The 23,584-nt window shown below is 37.0% G+C and overlaps 1 long non-coding RNA gene across 1 annotated transcript; it reads left to right on the plus strand.

Annotated features, from left to right (window-relative positions):
- Positions 1-13,846: 13,846 nt before the first annotated feature.
- LOC120294986 lies at positions 13,847-17,757 on the plus strand. Its single transcript, XR_005552358.1, has 3 exons — positions 13,847-13,999; positions 15,658-15,855; positions 17,331-17,757. It is a non-coding gene; the product is annotated as an uncharacterized LOC120294986 (long non-coding RNA).
- Positions 17,758-23,584: the final 5,827 nt, after the last annotated feature.

Raw genomic sequence — 23,584 nt, forward strand, 5'->3', positions numbered from 1 at the left:
AAAAAAGAAACTCAAACTTTCTTTGGTACCCATATTTTCTTGGGTCTATTGGTGTTAGTATGAAATGCGGTTTTTGCCCATACCTTTTTAACAAGTTTCCAAATCATAGGACATTCTTTTTCAAAATGATCTGCACTATTGCACTTTGAGCATTTGAGAGCATTGCGACCTACTAGCTTTACAAAGATTCTTTTAAAATGATTTTTGTAAGCATCTATTGTGGGTCTTTGTTTGATTCTTTCCTTCACCTTAGGAAAATCAATTAAATGAATGGTTTCATCGGTCATTCCTAAATCAAATTTATTAAAGCAAGGTCTTTGAACGAAAGAATTTTTTTCTAGTTTCTCAGATCCTATAGAAAATCTTTTGGAAATATTTGAGATATCTCTTTCCAAGAATGCATTTTTTAACAAATTATCTTCACTTTCTTTAAGAGAAGAAACATTCTTGTCTAAACTTTTCACTTTTTCTTTCAAAATATTTTCCTATTGTTTTAGTGCAGAATTTTCCTTCTTGATTTCGGAAATTCTTTTAAGAGAAGTCTTAAGACTGAAACACAATTCATCAATGTACTTTGAAACCTTAATAGGGATTTTGAAGTTACTTACCTCAAATTCGCTTCGAGTCCGAATGCGTCTCGGAATTTGAATCTGAATCCGATTGTGCCATCGACATATATTGGCATAATCATCATCACTTTCTTCACACTTTGTATCACCAGTGTTTCAGCTTTAAGAGTTTTTCGGTACTTTTTAGTTTTTCCTTTCTTCTTCCTTAGAAGAGGACAGTTGGGTTTGATGTGTCCCTTTTTCTTACATTCAAAGCAGACTACATCTTTGTTTGATTCATCATCCTCAATAGACTTAGTATGTTGCTTTTGAAAGCTTTGTTTCTTTGGATTGAATCTTCTTCCTTTTTTGTTCAACTTTCTGAATCTTCTTATCATGAGAGCAAGTTCCTCATCATTCATATCGTCTTCAAAATCTGTAACATCATAATCATCATTAGATTTTAACGCAATGGATTTCTTACCTTTAGGGTCTTCGTCTTCATTGATTCGTTCCACTTCATAAGACTGAAGAGTCCCAACCAACTCATCAACAGATAATGGCATGATTCTTTGGGTCTCTCTAATTGAGGTCTTTATGTGATTCCAATCATTGGAAAGTCCACGCGGTAGCTTGTTTACTTTCATGGGATCAGAAATTGGTTGACCTTGATTTTCAAGTCCATTCACAATATCAGTAAAGCGACTAAACATATCCGTTATAGATTCTCCTGGCTTCATTTTGAAGACTTCATATTGACCGAGGAGAATGTTGATTCTAGTCTCTTTCACTCGATCAATTCCTTTATAGGTAATATGTAATCTATCCCAGACTTCTTTAGCTGTAACACAAGAAGATATTTTGTTATATTCAGTAGGAGATAACGCACAATATAAAGAATAAATTGATTTTGCATCAAGAGCTTGTCTCTTGATTTTCTCTTCCTGAGTCATTTCGCTAGACTCAACAGCATATTTTCCTCTTTTTGAGATAGATGCAGCTTTAGGAATGATTCATTTTTCTACAACGTCCCATTCCAGAGGATCTTTTGATCTTAGGAATGCTTTCATCTTGTTCTTCCATATGTTGTAATCCTTTCCATCAAAGTAAGGTGGTCTGGTATTGCTTTGCCCTTCTATCAGTCCTGGAGCCAACATACTAGCCATGGATCTTTAACTCTAAAGTAAACACTTCAACAAAAGTGAGTACACAAGCTCTGATACCAATTGAGATAGCTAGTATAAGCACCTAGAGGGGGGTGAATAGGTGCACAAACAATTTCTCGATATACGGAAGCAATTCTAGGCAAACGATAGAAAAGAAAATACGATCAAAGCAAAGTAAAGATTAGGGAAGAGAGAAATGAACACAAGATTTATAGTGGTTCGGCTTATTCCAAGCCTACGTCCACTCTTCCGCACTAATAGCCCACTGGCTGGATTTCACTATGAACAAAATAGAAGTTACATAACAACTTTTCCTTGATTCCACAGTGTAGATGTTCTATCACACTTCCTCAAGGTTTCTCACGAATATAGACTCTCTTTTGTTTACACGATTTTGTTCAACAAATGAATTGACTAAGAACAAGGAGCTTCAGACTTTGGAATTCTTCTCGCGTGCACCTTCTTGAACAACTGGAACGTCTTCCTTATATACTCCTTCATGCCATCATACCCGTTGGCACTTACCAGAGGAATTCCTCCAATCTACCCGTTGGACGGAATCAATTAGGAAGATCATTCAAGCTATTAAAAGAACATGTCGATAGCCCATCAATCATGTTCGCCCATACAATCAGGATCTCGGTTTCCATAAGTAGAACCTTCCAAGTATACTTTGCCAATCATCGGATCCTTAATCTTCAAATCAATTATGATCAAATAAGGATTCCATTATGTCATATCCAGCCAAGAAATCTTCTCTAGTTGATAAGGCCACATCCTTAATGAAACAACCATATCTGGATAGCCTTTCTTCAACGGATTAGAAACTATCAATGATGATAGACTTTGAGTCTTGAGTCTGGCTGTCCGGAGGTCTTCAGACTTTAAATAGCAGAGTTTGCAAGCCTTCAGACTAGACTAATGGAAACATTTTGTCAACTTCAAAACACTTCAAGAGAATTTCTCCAACACTTTTGATGCCTGTAACTTTTTGTTCAAGCTTTTGTGTCTTCTCCTTCCCGATTAGTTGTTTCATATATCTTATCCACAGTTCTAAAAGTTAAGTTTTTGTAGGATTTAGATCGTAGATTGAAATTGTCGTTGAAGCATTTTGTGCAATATCCTTCTGAGTTGTTGAACTATGTTTCTATAGTTTCGTATTTGAACTTTTGTGTTTATGTAGCATACATTTAAATCGTAGATTAGTACTATTTTTATATGATTTACTTTTGAGTTATTGGACTATGTTTGATACTTTAATGCCTATAATTTCTTGTTTGAGCTTTCATATCTTATCTTTTTTGACCAGCTGCTTCATCTATCTTGTTCACAATTCTAAAATTTATATTTTTGTAGCATGCTTTTAGATGGTAAATTGATGCTATTGCCAATGCATTTTATGCAATGTACTTTTGAATTGTTGGACTATGTTCCCGTAGCTTCGAGTTTAAGCTTTTGTGTTTCTGTAGCATGCTTTTAAATCGTAGATTGATATTGTTTTTATGCAATTTACTTTTGAATTATTGGACTATATTTGATGCTTTCAATGCGTGTAGCTTTGTGGCCGAACTTTTGTGTCTTCTCATTCCTGACCAACTGCATTTTTGGCAGTAATGAAGCATCTCCTCCTGTTGTGGTTTCCCAAATTGAATCTTTGCCTAATGCACAATCTTTGTCACTTTTTTGCAGTTTGAGTTTTGCTTTTTGTTTGTTTCTTGAGTGCTGTCTTATTTAGGGCCTGTTTGGTTCAATTTTGGGGAAATGCAAAGTCATTTCCCCAAGTATCCTTGAGTAAATGGGCATTCTCGGAATGCAAACGTGTTTGGAAGTGTATATTTTGCAAAGTAATTTTCAAGTGAAAAAAAGGAAAAAAAAAAGAAAAGAAAGAAAATGGAGGAGGAGATGGAGCTGCGTGATCGTGGGGGAGCGGCTGGTGGCGGTGGCGCTGGTGGTGGTGAAGCGGTGGTGGTGGCGATGGCGGGGAGGCAGCTCGCCTGAGGTCGGCGACCTCCGGCGAGCATCGCCTGGGTCGATCGACGCTCCCGAGGCCGCGCGACCTTAGGCGAGTGTCGCCGAGGCCTGCGCGACCCGGGCGTGCTCGAGGCCCCGCGACCTCAAGCGGCGTCGCCTAGGTCACGCGGTCTCGGGCGATGCCCGGGTCGCTCGACCTCGGGCGCGACACTTGAGGCCACGCCGCCCGAGGTCGAGCGACCCGGGCGACGTCGCTGGGTTGCTCGACCTCGGCGGCAGCGCTTGGGTCGCTCGACCTCGCCGGTGATAGCGCCCGGGTCGCGCGACCCAAGTGACGCCCGAGGTCGCGAACCTCAGGCCACCTCGGCTGAGCCCGACGGCCAGATCTGGCCCTCTAGCGGCCAAGCGTCGTCCACCGCGAAGAAGAAGATGAACGACGAAGAAGATGGGCGGGGAAGAAGACGAACGGCGAAGAAGATGGGCGGTGAAGAAGGCGAAGAACAGTGACTCGAAATTGCATCTCTCGAATGGGAATGCTCAAAGCAGCCCAACCCACATTGGGCTTTCAGCACGTGGGAATGATGACATTGGGCAAATGGGCATTCAAAAACACATGCCAAACACAAAATATTTTCCCTAAGGGGCTTTGGGCTACCAAAGCCCCTTGGGAAAGCTGAACCAAACAGCCCCTTAATTCTCAATGGTTTCCAAATGTAATAGCGTTCTATATATCAATTCACTTTATTTGATGTGTCCCATGAGTTTTCTCAAAGCATTTGCAGTACGTATGTTTGTATCATTCTATTGTCCTAAATAATGTATTTACGATAAGTACTTGTCAAATAACTTTTGAAAATCTGCTTGTGATGTTTGTCATGCTGTATTTCCATGTCCACTAATTTATGTAACTTGTTTGCGGCAATGAAACCCTTAAACGCTTGAATGCGTATAGTAAGGAGTACCTCGTTCAACTTGGATTAAGTGATCTCCCATGTCGATTTATGAAGGAGGCTGAAAAAGAGGCGGACATCTCGTCCGTTCCATTTGTTCAGATGTGGGTTTAACTAGAAAGCCAGATGATCCTACGTTCTTCTTCTTCATAGTAAAATTGAATAACTTTCGTTTCTTTGAAAGTACTTTGTGATAGTTTGTACTCATGCTAGTATTGTCCAATTCATCATTTTCTGAATTTTAAACATCGAGGTTGTGTCTCCTTTTAATCTTTTTGGCAACGATAAACAGATGGCACCGATGTTGTCCCTGAACGAGGGCGTCAAGAAGTACCTATACTACCTTGACATTAACAGGAGGAGCTTTAGCGAGTAAGCTTGGAGGCATGCTGTTAGTTGGATTCCTCTGATTGTTATTGGGATGGAAAGAATCTACCCACAATGTCATGTTGGGATTCGTTGAACAAACTGAATAATATGAGGTAATTGGCAGTTGACAACAGTCTACATACATTTGATAATGACTATGATGATAGATTGATTCATTGCCCCTGACTTTTTATAGGATCAATAATAAATGCAATTGATCATATATGCTTCGTCCGTAAATGATCAATAATCACCGTGATTGACAATAGATGCTTCATCCGTTAAGGATCAATAACAACTAATTGAGTGATAATAACTATGTTGATGATAAGATTGATTCTGTGACTTTGTTTGCTTAGGATGCCACGACAGAGAAACTTTGGTATATGATGCAAAATTTGTAGTTGATAAATAATATCTAATTGTCTTACCAGATTATTGATTCACCCTTTAGGATAGGCAGATAACAATGCAATTCTTCTCCGTAAATGAGATGGTTGACCTTTGTCTTCAACTTTAGCTTGATGCATTTCTCGTGGTATGTGTGTCCACAGTTGAGATAAGCCATTTCTTCCATTTTTTTGCACTCATCCTGCACAGTCATATGCAAAAGTAGCAAATATCTTGTCATTTGGACAGGTTTGACAAAGTTCGACTTAGTTGAAGCTATACAAGTGATCATAAATGAGTGTTACCGATTTTTTGCAAAATTGTCCTCGCCAATAGTTCCCTTTTGCATTTGCTCTTTAACTTCGTTATACTTCCCCCCCCAATAATTTACGTACGATCTACATTTGCATCTTTGTCCTAGTTATCTCCTCAAATCCTCATTGAAATATATTTCTATCATCCAGCCTAAAACTTAATTGGCTAAGAATTCAATTCAATTTGACTGGTAAACCAAAGTCCCTCACAAGTAACAAGAAAATGCTAAGAAGAAGTTTGAAAGTTGAAATCAGAAAAAAATAATATCACTTGCCTATACCCAAATTTTAGACTTGTCTCCTACACTTGAGATGTTACATAGATAAGGGAAGTGATATTATCATAACCAAGAAGTATATTTCCATGGAGTCTCTAATTTGAATAGACTATTTTGCCTTGAGCCTCATACACATTCTCCATTAAGATTCTTGAAAATTATGAAGGCTTGAATACCCAGTGCCAAATTGAGTAAATAGTTAAAGAAATTTAAACTTACTTTTTGATTTTTACATTTGTTGTATCTACCATGTTCCATTTTTCAATTTTTGATTAATTGACCTTATCGTAATGTAAAAGCAATAGAATCGATCCACCGGAATATTTCTATATCATCACTCATTTTTAAAAGAAAAAACGCCCTCTATTTTTTTAATTTCCATTTAATTTAAACATTATTCATTCTAAATGAATTATAGAATATAAGCATCCATAATATTTTCATTTAATTTAATCATAAATCAAGTGAATATATTTATTATTGCTATTTATTCACAAAACTAAAATAAGCCATTCTTTAAGCTATAAGTAATGTGTTTTATGAAGGATATATACTTAAAATTTTCCATTTTCCATTTAAATCTATATGAAATTTCATTCAAATGGTGTTTATATTTTTTCGTATTATATATTTTTCCCGTAACTAAGAATGTATGCTATGCCATACAAGTTGTTCACATAATCAAATAAACAATACTTAAAAGGAAAAACAAGATAAAATAAGTTTGTAATTTGTTTTATTGTCAACTTTAACTTACTAAGATACATATATGTCTAAGTTTTACAACAACAAAGGTTATTATAACTATTAAACTTGAGGGAATTTATTTCAATATATTAGGTACCCTTTATCTGTATAATCGAGTGATACTTTGAATTGATATTTTGTTTATAAATTAGGTGTCTTTGTTTTCTTTTTCTTTCCACCATAGTAAATACATTGCACAAAATATTTGTTTTTACTTCGCGCTTGCCTTATATGATCATATAGCCAAATTAAAAAAAAAAAAAAAAAGCACCAAAATCAAAGAAAAAGCAAAATTTCTTGTATGTCCTACATGATTTGATGGCTAAGAGACAACTCTATCGATAGACAAAAAAGAGGGATATGAAACTTAAAATAGCTTTAATGAACGGCATGACAGTGATAGGAGTAAAAAAATATTACATTGTCAAGGACTTTTCAAAGCCTTGGAACCATAAAGCGACTTATATCTACTAGTTGATCGAGTGTGAATCAAGATATCCAGAATTCCATTGGTAATGGCTTTATCTACAATAACAACATCAAGAGAAAATCGATGAGCATTCTCAACTAATGAATGCACAAACCCTAGTTTGGCAAATTTGCAATCTCCAGTTTCGTCGTGCATCCAGTGTCCCACATCACGCTCTCATAAGGGGTTTACTCATCACAACCGGTGTGAAAAGTTGACGATACAAGGTTATTCTTCAATATTAATAAAGAAGAAGAAGTGATTGGTCTGAGGTGATTGACAAAAAAGATTTGTCTAAGTCACAAGCTAGGAATGACCTTTCCGAATTGAAGCGGTGGGGCAACACTCTCCCCATCATGAGTTATCGTTATTGATTCTCTAACGCTAATGATGATATTTAGCTTTTGATTCCTCCTCCTCCTTTTTCTTTTCAAGTTATGGTGAATTGATTTTAGGAAAAATTCTAAATAAAGGTCTCAAGTAGTCTCATTTTCTCAAATAAAGATCTAGAGTGGACATTATTTCAAATGAGGGCCCGAAATGCCCCTATTTTCTCAAATAAGGGCTTGAAATGCATATATCAATTTCAAAGAAAGGTCTGAACTCACCAAATGTGAAAGGCAATTTCATCTTTTAATTTTTTAAAATTTTTTTCTTTTACTCTTTATTTTTTCTAGAAAAAACTAAAAGAAAACATAGGCGGGAGGGCCCTTTGTGGCTGCTACCCCATCGTCGATGCAACAAAGGCAAAGACCGGTGGGGTCGTCAGCACTTGCAAGCGAGGGTCGCCTAGCCCTCCCTAATGGTAGGAGAGGGCGATAACCCTCTCCTAGATTTGGGTGAGGGTCGCTTGCCCTCATCAGGTTTGGGCAAGGGTCGCTGACTGTCGTGCAGGCCTAGCGGCCCTCACCCGAGCCGCCATCTTTGGGGACACCGAGCGGAGGTCGCCCGAGGGTCACCCTTGCCAACGTCGGGCAAGGAACGACTCAAGTGAGGGCAACCCTTGTCGACCACAACGAGGTTCACCCTCTTAGGATCTAGTGAGGGACACCCTTGCCCGACTCAAGCAAAGGCAACCCTCGCCCTCGCCAACCTAGGCGAAGGTTGCCCTCATTGGATCTAGCAAGGGATGCCTTCACCCAAGTGAGGCAAGGGTTGCCCTCACCCTACGTCGATGAGGGCGACTTCTGTTGGCTATCGATGGCCATGTCTAAAGAAGGGAAAAGGAAAAAGAAAAGAAAAAGGATTGAAATTTTTTTATAATAGTTAAATTTTTAACTATATATATAGTTAATTTTCTTTTACCAAAATAGCCCTTCTTCGATCATAGCAAAATTTTATTAGAGAATAATGGAAGAGAAAGAAATAACTAAAAAATTAATTTAAAAAGAGAAAAATAAAATAAAACAAAAAATAAATAGAAATTAGCCAAGAGTTTCACGAGAGATTTTTACCGTCTTCATTTTTATAATTTTTTTATTCATTTATATTAATATTTCGTTTATACTAAACAACATATGTGATATGATGTGAATATATCTAACTTTTTTACTGCAATCACCAAACAATAAATAGGATATAGTAAAATCTTTAGATTTCATATCATATCCTTTTGGTTCTATTCTAGTTAGAAAATCATTTTCTTGTTTTAAAAATAATTTTACAAACTTCAAAAAGAAAAGAAAAACCATTACCAAACCAATCACCAAGAATCAAAAGAGCTTCTTCTTTTAAATAAGTAAAAAAAAAAAATGTAGCAAGGGAAAAAGGAAAAAATGGAAAAAAAAAGAAAAAGAAAGGAAGATAGAGAGAGAGTGGCCTTCTTTTGCAATCATGTATTTTATCAACAAAAATTTCTTTCATACATAAAGTCAATTTATGTAATGTGGTCTTCAAGAAAATTTACAGGAAAAAAAAAAAAGTGGACGCTTGGATCATGGTAGTATGCTTTCATCTCTAGTGTTCTTAGACTTCTATTTCCTAACCATTGTTGAAGTCAATTTCCAGTGTAATCTAGAATATATCTAAGGGTGATGTGGGAAATGTATACTATTATAGTATTATTGTAATTAATGCAAGAAGTAGGTACACGAGAAGATTGAATTTTCACCATTAGATCAATGAGAGATGCACGATTGTAAGTAGAGAAGTACTTGTATATATAGAGGTCACCTCTCCCTCATTTGTATTATCTTGATAATAAAATTCCAGTGCTTCTCTCTAAGAGTTTCTTTCTTGTGATGAAAAAGGCTGATTTGAGAATAAATTGCTAAGGCCACACACTAAAAGTCCTTATTAATTGCTCTTACATCGAAAAAGCTCCTCAATTGGAAAACATTGAAGCAAACAATTGAAAACTACACAAGCATAAAACGAGTGGAACCCTATCTCAGAGACGATACATCGCAACAGTCTTAACACATGCTTAAATAGAGGCTACCTTGTCAAAGAATATCTATCGTGTGAAGCGATAGTGACATTAGTAATCGACTTGTAACCGCCCATAGAAATGCAAATTCTCAAGAAGAGGAAGAAGATGAAGTAACTTAAAGACAAACATAAGCTACTCTTGGAGAAGATTCAGACAAAAAAGAAATGTAGAGTGCTTTCTCAGAAAATATACTTTAAGGTTTTAACAAATATGTCGAAACACATCTTGCCGGAGAAGATTGGAACAAAAAAAGAGATGTAGAACTTTCTTGGGGAAAATATTTTGAAGCTTTAACACATGGTAAGACAAATTATATACCTCGTCAAAAAGGATTGAGATAAAAAGATGTCTTCGTTGGAACAGATATTTCACAATTTCAACATAGATACCTTGTCAAAGAAGAGTCAGGTAAAAGGAGAATGCAGAACGCAACCTCAGCAACCTTCCCTTTGGTCGTATGTAGCGGTTTTGAATGATGTGTCATGATTATGCGCTTTTGTTTTATCCCATTTGCAATCATTCGTCCTTTTGCAATTTTCTACTTCTTGTCCTTGTCTTGAAGTTTCTTCCTCTTCTTCTTCTTCTGACTATTTGCATTAGATTGATTGTGCAACTATGGGTTTTGATGATGCATTTGTGACAAACTTACTATCTATTAGTTTAACCATAAAAAATTATAAATTGGTGTATTTATTACAAACTTATTTTTTGTTAGTTTCCATTAAAATCTACCAGCAAAACTCTCAAATTGGTACATTTGTGATAAATTTACTATTTGTTAGTTTATGTTAAATTTTACTATCAAATTATTGAATTTGGGAACATATGACAGTTGACGTTAGTATATTAATTTGGGATTTTCTCTATATTTGTCCCAAGTATACCGGCTTGTAGTTCTTCATAGTATTAATCCAATTTAATTGAAATTAATGAATAGTAAATTTATTACAGATGTATCAATTTCAGATTTTTTCGTGGTATTAACCCTTTTAATTATCCATTTCCTTAATGAGTTGTAATAATTGTAGACCTTCTAAATGCCTTTGAATGTGTGCTTAGGAAAGTATATTTAGTCAATAAGTTAGGCTAGCAAGTAAGATTTTATTTCGAAGTTCTGTTTTGATTTACTGTAAAATCATAACTTACTTTTATGTTTTCACCTATTAAATGCAACAATATATAGTAACTTTATTCCTTGCACGATAATATTCGACGAGTACATTTAAAATATCCTATATACTTTTGGAATCGACGATTTGCCATGTAGTGACTCTTTAGGATGTGGCTTATTTTAACATTCAAAACCTTTGTCTATCTTGCACTCTCCTATTTCCGCATCACTTGGTTTCCCAATTCGGAGGAATAAGTTTAGTCAGCTCCTCTATCATGACTCTGCTTCTTGTACTCATTCCTTGTCCTAATTGATCAAGCAAGTGAGAAAAATCGTAGCTAAGCTTCATGTAAGTAATTCAGAAATTTTCTCAAGTAGTCACAACTTATCAATCTCTCAATATGTCACTTTAGTGAAATAAGTTGGATGTTGCTATTCATTGATGGAAAATACTTGATATTGTTCAACCATTTGTTTCACTTGAATGATTTGAAAAAAATTATCCTAAAAACAAAAGCACATATCACTTGAAATAATTAGGCAATAAAAAAAAAGATTTATCATCGACAACAATTTACGTCTAAACATTTTTGTAGAAGATGAAAATATTTTTCATTCACTCATTTTTGTAAGTGATACAAGTAATCTTTTTAAAGATAACTTTTTCAAATTATTCATTTTTTTGAGAAACAAACATATCTAATCATTTCATTTCTCTAATGAATCATACTAAATTCAATTTTCTTTAGAAATATTTGCAAACGCAGCCTTGTGTTGGAAATTGTCATTTGAAAAATTAAACAAATCAAATCACTATGAAATACTTGAATTTTTAAATAATGGAAGCAAATTATTGGTAAAACTACCAATAAAAAGAAATAGTATATGAAGAGCCATAAAATATTCTATGATCTTAAATTATGTGCGAATATTTTTGTAGGGTAAAAAATATTCAAACATGTGAGAGATAAAATAAGATTATTAACTTGCCATTAATCCATGGATATGAAATCTTGAAAATAAGTAATAGGAAATTATTGAGAAACAAAAAAATAAAATAAAAATCCAATAACGTTGTTTTCTTTTAACTTCATATTTCAAACTCAAACTAATCAAGAGCTTTTATATCTAAAGTTTTCTTCGTAGAACTCCCATATAAATTACTATACATAAATGTCACTTGGTTGTTGTTGCAATATTGAAGTCATATCATTTTGTTTGCAATAATATTATAAGCTATGACTTATTTCCAAGTTAATACATTGATTTAACTTCCGTTAATAAGGTTACTTTTTTCATAAATTTTAATCTAACATAAGTCCTATCCTAGCCATTAGTTTTCTTCCTGGAAATTAAAGTCACCATTACTTATTAAGAAGTCGAAATTATAATCCCTTTGAACCTTTTTAGGTCTCCTCTCCGTCCTCTTCTTTTTCCTCGCTTCCGCAGCGACAGCTAAACATTGGCAAAAGGTTTACGGAATGGCACGCGGTACCTGGAACTGTAGTGGGCCGAGCCGGTCCAACACAGACAATGACCGGCCTGGCCTGAATACAATCATGGGGCAAAATAAGGTGTTTCGACAAAAAGAAAACATCTGCTATATTATTGTGGACATTTCTCTTTCCCATATTTTTCTGTGAGAAACTCTAAACACGCACCACTGGAGTTCATCTTCTATTTCATGCAACGATATAATCCCATGCTTGTGTGCAAACAGTTTATTAATCTCTTTAATCAATCTTTATTACCATTTTTTCTTTGAATGCTCTACTCACTTTATCGATTTCCAAAGCTTGGAATACTATGCCAAACTAGAAAAAAAAATGGTTTCTATTGATTATTATGCTTCTGTCTACCTATTTGATGTTAGAAGATATTAAATGCAATCCGCCCTTCCTGCCTGTTGGACTTTACTAATACAAAAGTTCGCCGGAGTGCAAGCATAGTTGTAAAATCTCATGTGTTAGGTGACTAAGTCCAAAGTTTGGGTATAGGCAGGTAATATGACTCGAAATTTTTCTTTAGGTATTGCCCCATTGCTATCATTTCTTTTTTCCTTTTTTTCCTCTAGATTTCAACTTGTTAAGCTTTTCCATCGCCTTTGTCTTCGTCTTCTAATTGCTCATTCGCAAGGGTGTTTGTTACTAGTCATTTAATACAAAATCCTTCCTCTATTCGACAAATATTTTATTTGAAGCTAAGCTCATCTACCGTTAGAAAATTTTAACTAAAGAACTTCATAGAACCTATATTACATGTTTTTTTTTCCAAATAGTATCAAGAAAAAAAATGTCTACCTCTGTCAAAAAAAAAATAATCAGATTTATACAGAAATCTTAACTAATTTTGAAATTTATGTGTTATCTCTATCTAGAGATTGGTCGCCTAAGCTCTTAGGCAAATGGAAATCTAAGCTGTGGATAAAGGTGGAAACATATTTGAGTTAGGATTTCAGGAAATAGCTAAAGTAAAGATGCAATTGCAGATTCTACGTGAATTGTTGGGGCAAAATCACAAGAAAGTTACGGAGCAAATGGAGAAAGGGACAACTAATGAGGATGGTTTTGCAAAAGTTGATGAAGAGCTGTGTGCCATCTGCTCGTTTCGTGTCATACAATTTTGCTTATGTACTTGTTTACACCATCTGGGATTTTTATCATAATGAGAAATTAAAATGTAGTTCATAAGTTTACCTAATCTCTAACCCTTCGATATATGATTATTAAATTTCCACACTTTTCAAACTTATATTAGAAACTTCATAGGCTGCGCATGGTAACCTTCCCCAGCCCAAGAATTTCTATTCTTCTCTTCCTCTGAACAAAATAAAAAGAATAGAAACCCGTTTGATAACGGCAACTTAGGCTCGTTTGTTTGCACTTTTTTTTTGTTTTTAAACACTTTTTCTGTTTTTTTGTTCCTGGGAACAAAAAGGAACAATGCGTTTGAGTGTGTTTTGTTCCTTTTTGTTCTTTTGTTCCCGGGAACAAAAAAAAAAGAAATAAGAAACATAAAATTTGTGTTTCTTATTTACGAAACACATATGAGGAACAAAAAAGAACAAAATCGTGTTCATTTTCTATTTCTTGCTCCCTTCGAACACCGCCTCTCTCCTCCTGCGACAAGCGTCTCCTCCTGCGAGCAGAGAAGTCCATCGTCTTCTCCAGCGCCGACAGTGGCCTCTGTCTTGAGAGCATCCGCCTTCTCCACCGTCGTCCTCTCCGGCGCCGACAGCCGTTGCTCCTTCACCAGGTAAACCTGGTCACTGCTCCTCCTTCACCAATTGTCTTCACTTCGGCGAGAGCCACCCCTCGCAGATCTGGGCGATGGCTGGTCGAAGCTCGAGTGTGAGGGCTCGCCCTAGCCAGCGCTTGCCCAGATCTGCGAGACGCTTGCTTGAGCGAGTCTCACAGATCTGGGCAAGCAACGGCAGCAGCTCGTCTACTCGCTCGAGATGTGTACCAGCAAGCTTACGCTCGCCCAGATGAGCAGCTTGCTCACTGCTGCTCACGCTCGAGCAAGCATATGCGATTCTTCATCTTCGAGAGGCACGATGCGGTTGATTGCGCTCTAGAGCCTCATAGAGCTCCAAACGTTTTTGAAGCTCCGCACTTGATTTCTGAATTCCTCCATCTCGATGTCTCATTGATCTCTCACCGTAGCCGAGGTTTCCCAAACGGCCTTTGTACGACGAGGAGCCATTGAACCAAAGCTCTTATACCTGATTTGAAACTATTGTCCAACTTCCAAGGGGTGGAATTCTGTGATGTGTCTCTTTAAATCTTCTTTTGCCTTGGACAAGTGGGGCTAGCATCGCTTGCTACTGCTCACGCTCGAGCGAGCATAGCAGCGAGCGTCTGCTCGCTTGCTTCTATGCTCGAGCCAGCAGAGCAGCGAGCCCTGCTCCGCTTCGCTCGAGCGTGAGCAGCAGCGAGCAGAGAAGTTATTGTTGCCAAGCGAGCGTCTGCTCGCTGCTGCTACACTTTTCATTGTGTGTGGAATGTCAATTGACAACATCGGGCATGACGAAATAGCCTTTTATCAGTGTCAGAGTTCTATACATTATTGTTTCTTTAATATCAATCTCTATGACATCATGCGGATCTATGGATTTGTGGCTGAATATATTAATGTGAATCACTATGGATTTGTGGCTGAATATATCAAAGTGATGTGAATCAATGTCCAAGTTATTGTTATTTCTTTTTCTGCCTTTGTGTTAAAGCTTCTCAATTCGCATTTTGTCCTGTATTGCTTGGATTTGGTCTAATATTAGTATTTTTTTTTTATGTGTCTCTATGAACCCTTGCGGCTCAGCCACATTTTGATCCAATCGGAAGTCGATGAAGAAAAAGAAAAAATGGGTGTTAAAAGTGAAAAAGACAAAAGGAAGAAGATGACGCCCGAAGAAGAGAACGTGTAGGGGTAGACTAAAGGGGAGGAGAAAAATAAAAGTAAAAGAAAAGAAAAGAATAGGGAAAAAAAAAAAAGAGAGAAGAGAGTGGCTCAATTCTCTCCCTCGCTCTGTTTTGTGCTGGTGTTTTCTGTGTTGCTTCTCCTCCCCTCCCCCCGAGGGTAGGTCGCGACAATTGGCTAGTGAAAACTTTGTGCCCTAACATGTCATTTTTCATATGCGACCGCATAGCTGTCGACTTGTTCATTTAGTGCATTCTTTGTGAATCTATCAGAACAACGTTTTTCGACTTTTTTGGTAGGAATGTTGGGGATTATACATTATGCGAGATCCTTGGTATCTTATGGCTATAATGCTTCGATTTTTTCTCTTTAAGTTATGGATTTGCAAAGAATGGAGGACGCTGTTTAGTTGTTGCCTTATTGCTTATTATCTTGAATTTTTCTTTACTTAAGGTACATCCTCACTCTATCTCAATTGGTTGACTCATTCTCAGGTGAACAATACTGGCATTGGTGGATCCATTATCGACGCTGATGCTTTGAGAACTTCGGTGGATCCATCCAAAGTTCCGCCTTACCGATGTCAATCCACGAAGACATATTCTTTTTCCCTTGCTCTGTCCGGAATTTGCCAGTCCCTGCTACATAAATCGCAATTTGCTGAATTTGGAAACAATCATCCGCACGCTAAGGTTGGCCTCTCGGCTTCTTTTTTCATTGTCTTAATCTTAGAGATCTTATAATTTAGTTGGACCGTTCACAAAATAGGATAGGATATACGGATCCATATAGGTTACCATGCTAATTTTGTGTATGGTGTGTAGTTCTTACGGTTTTATGTTAATGATTTAATTCATAACTCATGTGATGCTCAACCGGTCGAAAATTCAATGGCATCCGAGAGACACTCATTCAATGCAAAGTGGACGGAGTCTGTAACCAATATACTTATCGGTTTATTGGTGGATGAGGTCAAAAAGGGAAACAGCACCTCTTCCACTTTCAACAAAGCGGGGTGGAGGAATGTACAGTCTGAACTCAATAGACAGACAGGATTCCAATTTACCATGGTTCAGCTGAGAAACAAGGTAAACAAACTAAAAAAACAGTATGGCAATTTTCACAAACTCATTTCTCAGTCCGGATTTAGTTGGGATAATGTCAACAAAAGAGTTGTTGTCAACGATCCAAGTATATGGGAATCTCATATCAAGGTATTTTTTAACTTTGTGGTCATTTTGATATCATTACAGATGTCAATTTTAAAATGTATGATTATATTGCTGAAATATCATTATTGTAAAAATTGTAGGATAATGTCGAGTGGGCAAGATTCAGAAAGAATGGACTTCCTCAGTATCCTGAGCTTTGTATTGTTTTTAGTGGTACATATGCTACTGGGAATCATGCCGTAGGATGTGCTAAAGAAGACAATCTGTCGGATGATGATGACAATGGTAATGACAATGTACGTGGTGACAATAGTGGTGGCGATGCAGATGGTGTCAATGCAGGTGGTGACTATGATGGTAGCAATGCAAATGATTTCATTGGATACCACAGTGATAACAGACTTTTTACAACAGACGATACTGGAACTTCAGCTTGTGGGAAGCACAAATTGGATAGAACTCTAGATAGTAAGCGAAGAAGAAAGAGTAACCAATCCAGTCTTGCTGAAACTTGTAGAGCCATACGAGATTTTCTAAAAGTTAAGTCATCAAGTCCATCTGGTGATGGCTCTGCGAGCTCAAGGACTTCACAACCACCTATAGACCCTTTCTCTGTATCTACTACGGTCCAGATTCTAAACAATATGCCCAAGATAGAGCAAGATGTTTACAATAAAGCAGTGGAACGAGCATGCGTCAGTCGTGAATGGAGGGAGGCTTTCATTACATGCATACCTACAAGGAGGATTGGCATTCTTCAATTTCTTTAGTAGATATTTGGAAATATATGATGAATTGCATGGAGTTTCATTAGACTGTATAACGTATATTATCTATTAATCTTTAGTTTATTCAAATATGATTAGTGTTGAGACTCTTGTACTTATATGTAATGGCATATTTTATTGAGATTTTATGACTTATGTTATTGATTGTTATTGGGATGTGTTTTCAAAATCTATATTGATGTTTTGGTCATTTTTGTGATTGTATAGGTACTATAGAAGGGGGATCAAATAGTGTGTCTAATGAGCAAGTACAACCAGTTGAACAATTCTTGGGTGATGACATTAACATATTGGTAGCGTGGCTCTGCTTAGCTGCGATGGACACGTCCCTCCATACGAGAGAACCTATTAGGGACAGTCAATTATCAGGAGGAGAATGGATAAGGGAGATTGTTCATGGACATTCAGATAGGATATAGGAAGCATTTAGGATGGAGAGACATGTTTTTCTGAATTTATGTGACTTAATGAGGGTAAGGGGTTGGTTGAAAGATAGTCGATTTGTTCAAATAGATGAACAAGTTGGGATATTTTTAAGTGTGGTTACTCACAATAACTCAAATAGAGATTTATGTGAGAGATTCCAACATTCAAGAGAAACGATAAGCAAGTATTTCAACAAAGTGTTGAAAGCAATGATCAAACTTTCAAATGAAATAATCAAACCACCGTCCTTTGACGTCATTGCACAAGAAATTCTTATTGATCCTAGTCATAAACGCTACTTCAAGGTATGATTTTTATATTGATTTTATACTGTCAAATACATGTAGTTGATAATCTTATATGAAATTGTTAATATATTAACAGGGCTGCGTAGGTGCTATGGATGGCACCCATATAGATGTTACCGTTCCTGTGTCTCAGCAGATTCCATTTAGAGGTAGGAGTGGGAGAATAATCCAGAATGTGCTGTGTATTTGCTCTTTTGATATGAAATTTACTTTCGTGTATGCTGGATGGGAAGAATTTGCCAACGATTGTCAAGTGCTTTCAGCAGCACTCGAAAATCTGCAAGCGCAATTTCCCGACCACCACCTGGTACTTACTTTGTTTATGAAGACAATTTTATGATTATATATTATAGTTCAATATCACAACAAATTTATATATATATATATATATATATATATATATCATGTTATAGGGAAATATTACGTGGTAGATTCAGGTTATGCAGCACTTCCAGGATTTTTAACTCCATTTAGAGGCAATCGGTATCATCTAAGCGAGTATAGAGGGAATGGGGGACGACCAAGGACAGCAAGAGAATTGTTCAACAAGAAGCACTCTTCACTGAGAAATGTAATTGAGAGGTCATTTGGGGCATTAAAGAATCGATTCACCATTTTGAGACAGATGCCTCCATTTACAATTCGGAAGCAAGCACTTGTTGTAATTGTTGTTTGTGCTCTCCACAATTACATTCGTGATCAAGATGCGATGGATAGAAACTTTTTCCTATATGGAGATCCAGAATATCCATGCGGACCTACAGAATTGGAGGTTAAAGATGATACATTGCATGATGCACCTGGAATAAACATGCTCAGGACAAGGATTGCAAATAAAATGGCGAGGGATCATAATATGCCTGAAATTTCCTGACTTTGTGTTTCCGACTTTTGTAATTTTTTTTTTAAGTATTCACTTCAAACCAATGTGATGAAGTTAAACAATGAACTATATTACTTCATTATTGTGATGTTATATATGAAAGGGTCTACGTAGAGATCTATGAGGTATTCTTCTTTTAGGTAGCTCTTATTGTGGGATTTTTACTTACGAAATTTTGTTCCAAGTATGCACATGACCATGTTCAAAATGTTTGTCTTCACCAACCATGAACAAAATTAAATTGATGAGCATTTCATTAGAGTGATAATGTAATACCAAGTTTACACTTTATTGAAAAAAAAAAAAAAAAAAGGCACGTGACAAAAATTTGGTACAGAGTTTATTTACAAAATTTTCTTGAGTATGCACTTATAACCATGTTCAGAATATTTGACTTTACTCACCATGAACAAAATTAAATTAATGAGCATTTTATGATAATGAGAATCCAAAGCCAAGTTTACACTAAAAAAAAAAAAACAAATGGGAAAATTTTGGTACAAATTTAAAAAAAATTTCTTCCGAGTAAGCAAATATGATTAAGTTTAGAATGTTTGTTTTCACTTAATATGAACAAAATTAAATTGATGAGCATTTCATGAGAATGATAATTCAATACCAATTTTACATTTTATTAAAAAAAACAATTGAAAAAAAATTGGAACATAAATTTTGTACATTACCAAACGTGTTTCTGTTCTTTTTCTATTCCGTAAAACAGAAATTTTTACGTTACCAAACGTGTTTGTTCTTTTTCTATTCCGTAAACAGAAATTTTATACAGTTACCAAACGCGTTCTTTTGTTCAGAAATTGTTCCCCGGAACAAAAACACTTTTTTTATTTCTTCGGAACAATTTTTAAACGAATCGCAAACAAACGCACCCTTAGTTTTTGTTCCCGGGAACAAAAAGTTAGCCCTGGAATGGTTTTGGAATAGAAATGAGAAGTAAAAAAGTTGCTTCTTGTTCCGGAACAAATTTAAGAAATAAGTGAATTTTTTTTTCTTTTATTCTTCTCTTGCTAACCGCCATTGACCGCCGCCCGCTGCTGCCGCCGCCGCCCGACCGCCGCCGTTTCGGCCGGCGCCGGAGGCTGATCGACAGCCGCCACCGGTCGCCACCACCAATCGCCTCCCAGCCCTCGGAGGCCGACCGACCATCGCCACCGCCGGTCATCGCCCGGCCGCCGAGGCCGCCGCTGCCGCCGCCGCCACCGGTCGTCACCGAGCAAACCGCGGCGTCCAAAGGGGCGGAGGTTTACCGGCAAAAATAAAAAACAAATAAATATAAAAAAAGAAACAATTTTTTACCAAACGCATTTCAATTTTTTTTCTATTTCTAGAGTAAAAATTTTGTGTAGTTACCAAACGGGTTTTTTACATAGAAATTGTTCCCCATAATAGAAATAGAAAAGAACTATTTATGAAAAGAAATTGTTCTCCGGCCAAGAAATGTTACCATGCGTAGCCATAATCTCTGGCGGAGTTAAATCTTTCTTATTTCACAAAATCATTTTAGAAACTTGAAAAAGAAAATAAAAACCATTAAGGAACCCAGTCACCAAGCGTCCAAAGAATTCCTTCTTTTAAAAAAAAAAAATGTAGCAAGAGAAAAAGGGGGAAAATGAAAAAAAAAAAAAATGAGAGAGAGGCCTATACTAGAGTATTATTGTAAGAATTCATCTCTGGTGTTCTTAGACTCCTATTTTCTGACTATTGTTGAAATCAATTTCTAGTGTAATCTAGAATATTTCTTAGGGTGATACTACTCTAGAGTATTTTTGTAATTAATGCAAGAAGTAGGCATATGGGAAGAACTTTGGGGCATATATTTGGTTCTAAAAAGGCCATCTCATTGGACATTTGCAAACTTAATGTGAAGTTGAGCTCACAAGCGGCAATTTTTTTTTTCTTAAGAAATATACTCTCTCTTTATTATGGCAGCATTCTCCTTACTTAGATTGGGTAATTGTTAGATTTATCTCCACGAGGTCAACGTCATACATACTTTTAGGGAAGGACACTTACATGCAAATTGATTAGCAAATTCGATACTTTAATTATCTAATGTAAATGACACTTTAGCATTAGATAGGTCACCAAGAGGTTTATTTCCTTTGTTGATAGAAGATCAGACAAGATCAACGTTTATTAGGAGAGAGAGAGAGAGAGAGAGAGAGTGTTTGCAAAATCCTTAGCAAGTAAATTAACCTCGCTAGCATAATCTATCTTCCCTGTCCTTATATAGAAATGTTTATTCTCAACAACTTAGCGAAGCAGCAAACATTAAACCATTCGCCCAGTTGAAGAGCTTTTCACCATAATATTGCTTCCAACTAGGTATTGGGCAGTAGGGCTTGGAGATACATTTATTGTGTCTTGAAGGGCTTGTCTGTCTTGAGACTTTGGATCAGTCCTTGGACCGAACCAGCTGCCGCAACAAGCGATACAACCAGACGAGCCCAGCTCAGTATTTTCAGCCACGTCCACGTGAAGGAGAACTTGCTCATGTTCGTCCTTGCGATGTACATCTCCACCGGGAAGTACACGGTTAATGGCCAAAACGAGGCAGCTCCGATCAGTCCCAGGAAGTCATTGAAGAAGGGCAATATCATGGCTATGACCACGGTCACGATGATATACACGCTCCTCCATATTAGCCTGAAGAGATTGATGTGGTAGATGCCGTACCCTGGGACGTCGACCGGAATTTTCCTCGTTATGAGAGTGTTGTTAGGCCAGCGCTTGGAACACCAGCTCTCAACGAATCCGACTATGGGCTGAGAAAATACCTGCATGTTGAAGTTCATGTTTAAAACGCCAATAAATGTATGTTGGATTATTTTTTAGGTCCCAGTACATAACTCAATCAGCCATAATAGCAAATCAGATTTACACGAGAGCTCACGCATTGTGATTGTTTCTGCGTAGTGTGTATCACGTAATACGCTAGATAATATAACTATGACATATATACTGCTACCTAAACTCAATCTAGCTCCATAGACTCAACTAATCACCAGATGCATCAATAGCACGAACTTCCCAAAATGCGAAACCAATCCGTTACTCAGATCTGTCAACCAAGCAGAGAAAAGAGATGTCGACAGTGCCTAGGTCTGCCGGAGGTGGAGTTTTGGGCTCCAGTGGTGGTGCTGACGATGCCGGCCTTAGCAGGGGTGATTTGTTTGAGCGTAACAATGGCTGAGGCGGTGTGAGTGAAAATGCAGCCTAAGACGTTGAAGATGTAGCTTTTTGCATTTATTTGTCCCCTTTTTTTCCAACGTTGAGAGAGAGATTTAAAAATGCGTTATTTGTGTGTTGAAAAAGAAGGGGAAAAGAAAAAAGACGAACGTGCGGTACCATCTGGAACGTTCGATTGGCATGTCATATGCAAACTTGGATCCTTAATGGCAAATTAAAGGCGTCAAGTACCAAATCAGCAAATTCCACTAGCCCATTTTATGGAAGCATAGCATTGCATCAGTTTTTAAAAGTACGAGAACCATATTGGAAAAAGATGAGTTTATGGACTAAATTCAACCATTAGTAAGAGTTTTGAGGACCTGGTATTATCTAGGGGTGAGCATGGTCTGGGTTGGGTCGGTCCACCCCCTAACCCTAGGACCAACCCGTACAATACTTGTCAATTTTTGGGACCGGGGATCGACCCTATTGAGTTTGAGACCGAGGACTGGACTGACCCAATAGGTTCGGTCCGATTCCATGGTCAATCCGGAACCAACCGGTAATTTTTTATTTCATTTTTTGTAATTCTTAAAAAGCAATTGAGGACCAGACTAACCCAATGGATTCGGTTTGATTTCAAGGTTAACCTAAGACCAATCAATAATGTTTTATTTAATTTTTTGTACTCCTTGAAAGGTAACCAGGGATCGTACCGACTCAATGGGTTCAATGATGGGCGAGGTCATTTAAGAAAGGCAAACAATGAAGATCAAGTGGGGTGAGTGTCGAATAGAATGAGCATCGAATGTCAAGCGGGGAGCAACAAGCCAAGCATTGAGGGACGAGTAGCATGAGTGACCCAAAGTGAGCGAGGTGAGTGTCGAGTGGCGAGTAGAGAAATTGTTTCTTTCAATTTTAGAAAATTGAAGAGGACAAATAAGATAGAAGATAATAAATACTAGAGAACGATGCTATAAGGTGCCTTTTGGACGCCATGAGAACTCCTCATAAAAATATTTTTCTCCTTTGTAAATTATGATTATTGATGCCATAAATAACATTAAAAACATAAGTTATTAAAGAACAATGTAAAATTACTTGAACTCCTTACTAAAGAACTGTTTAATGTTATTAATGCCGTTTATTTTAAGGTTTTCTCTATATAAAAAAATTATATAAATATATAGTTAGGGTTTACCTTACCAATATATATATATATCCGGGTTGGACCGACCTGGAACTTTCAAGATCGATGACCGACCCGCAAAGTGCCGGTCCAAACATTCTAGGACCAAGGACTAACCTAGTCTCCATGGGAACCGGACCAGGATCAATAGGGTTGGGTCGGTCCAGGGTTGACCCTGTTGAAGATCACCGCCTCTCTCTCTCTCTCCTGGAGTTCTCTAGATCTTTCTCTAGAGTTCCCCATATCTCTCTCTGGATTTCTCCAGATTTCTCTCTCTATTGCTCTAGATTTTTCTCTTCTCTAGAATGTTCTAGCAAAATCCATCAAGAAAAGATGCACCACTTCTAGACTTCTCCAAAGAAATCTAGTTGTGAGGCTATAATAAAATAATACTAATACTTCTAGAATAGTGTAGAAAGCTAGGAAAGTCACCAACTTGCCATCCTATAAATAGGAGCAACTTGCTCCT

The sequence above is a fragment of the Eucalyptus grandis genome, chromosome 6 (assembly GCF_016545825.1).
Source record: "Eucalyptus grandis isolate ANBG69807.140 chromosome 6, ASM1654582v1, whole genome shotgun sequence".
In the NCBI taxonomy this organism is placed as follows: Eukaryota; Viridiplantae; Streptophyta; class Magnoliopsida; order Myrtales; family Myrtaceae; genus Eucalyptus; species Eucalyptus grandis.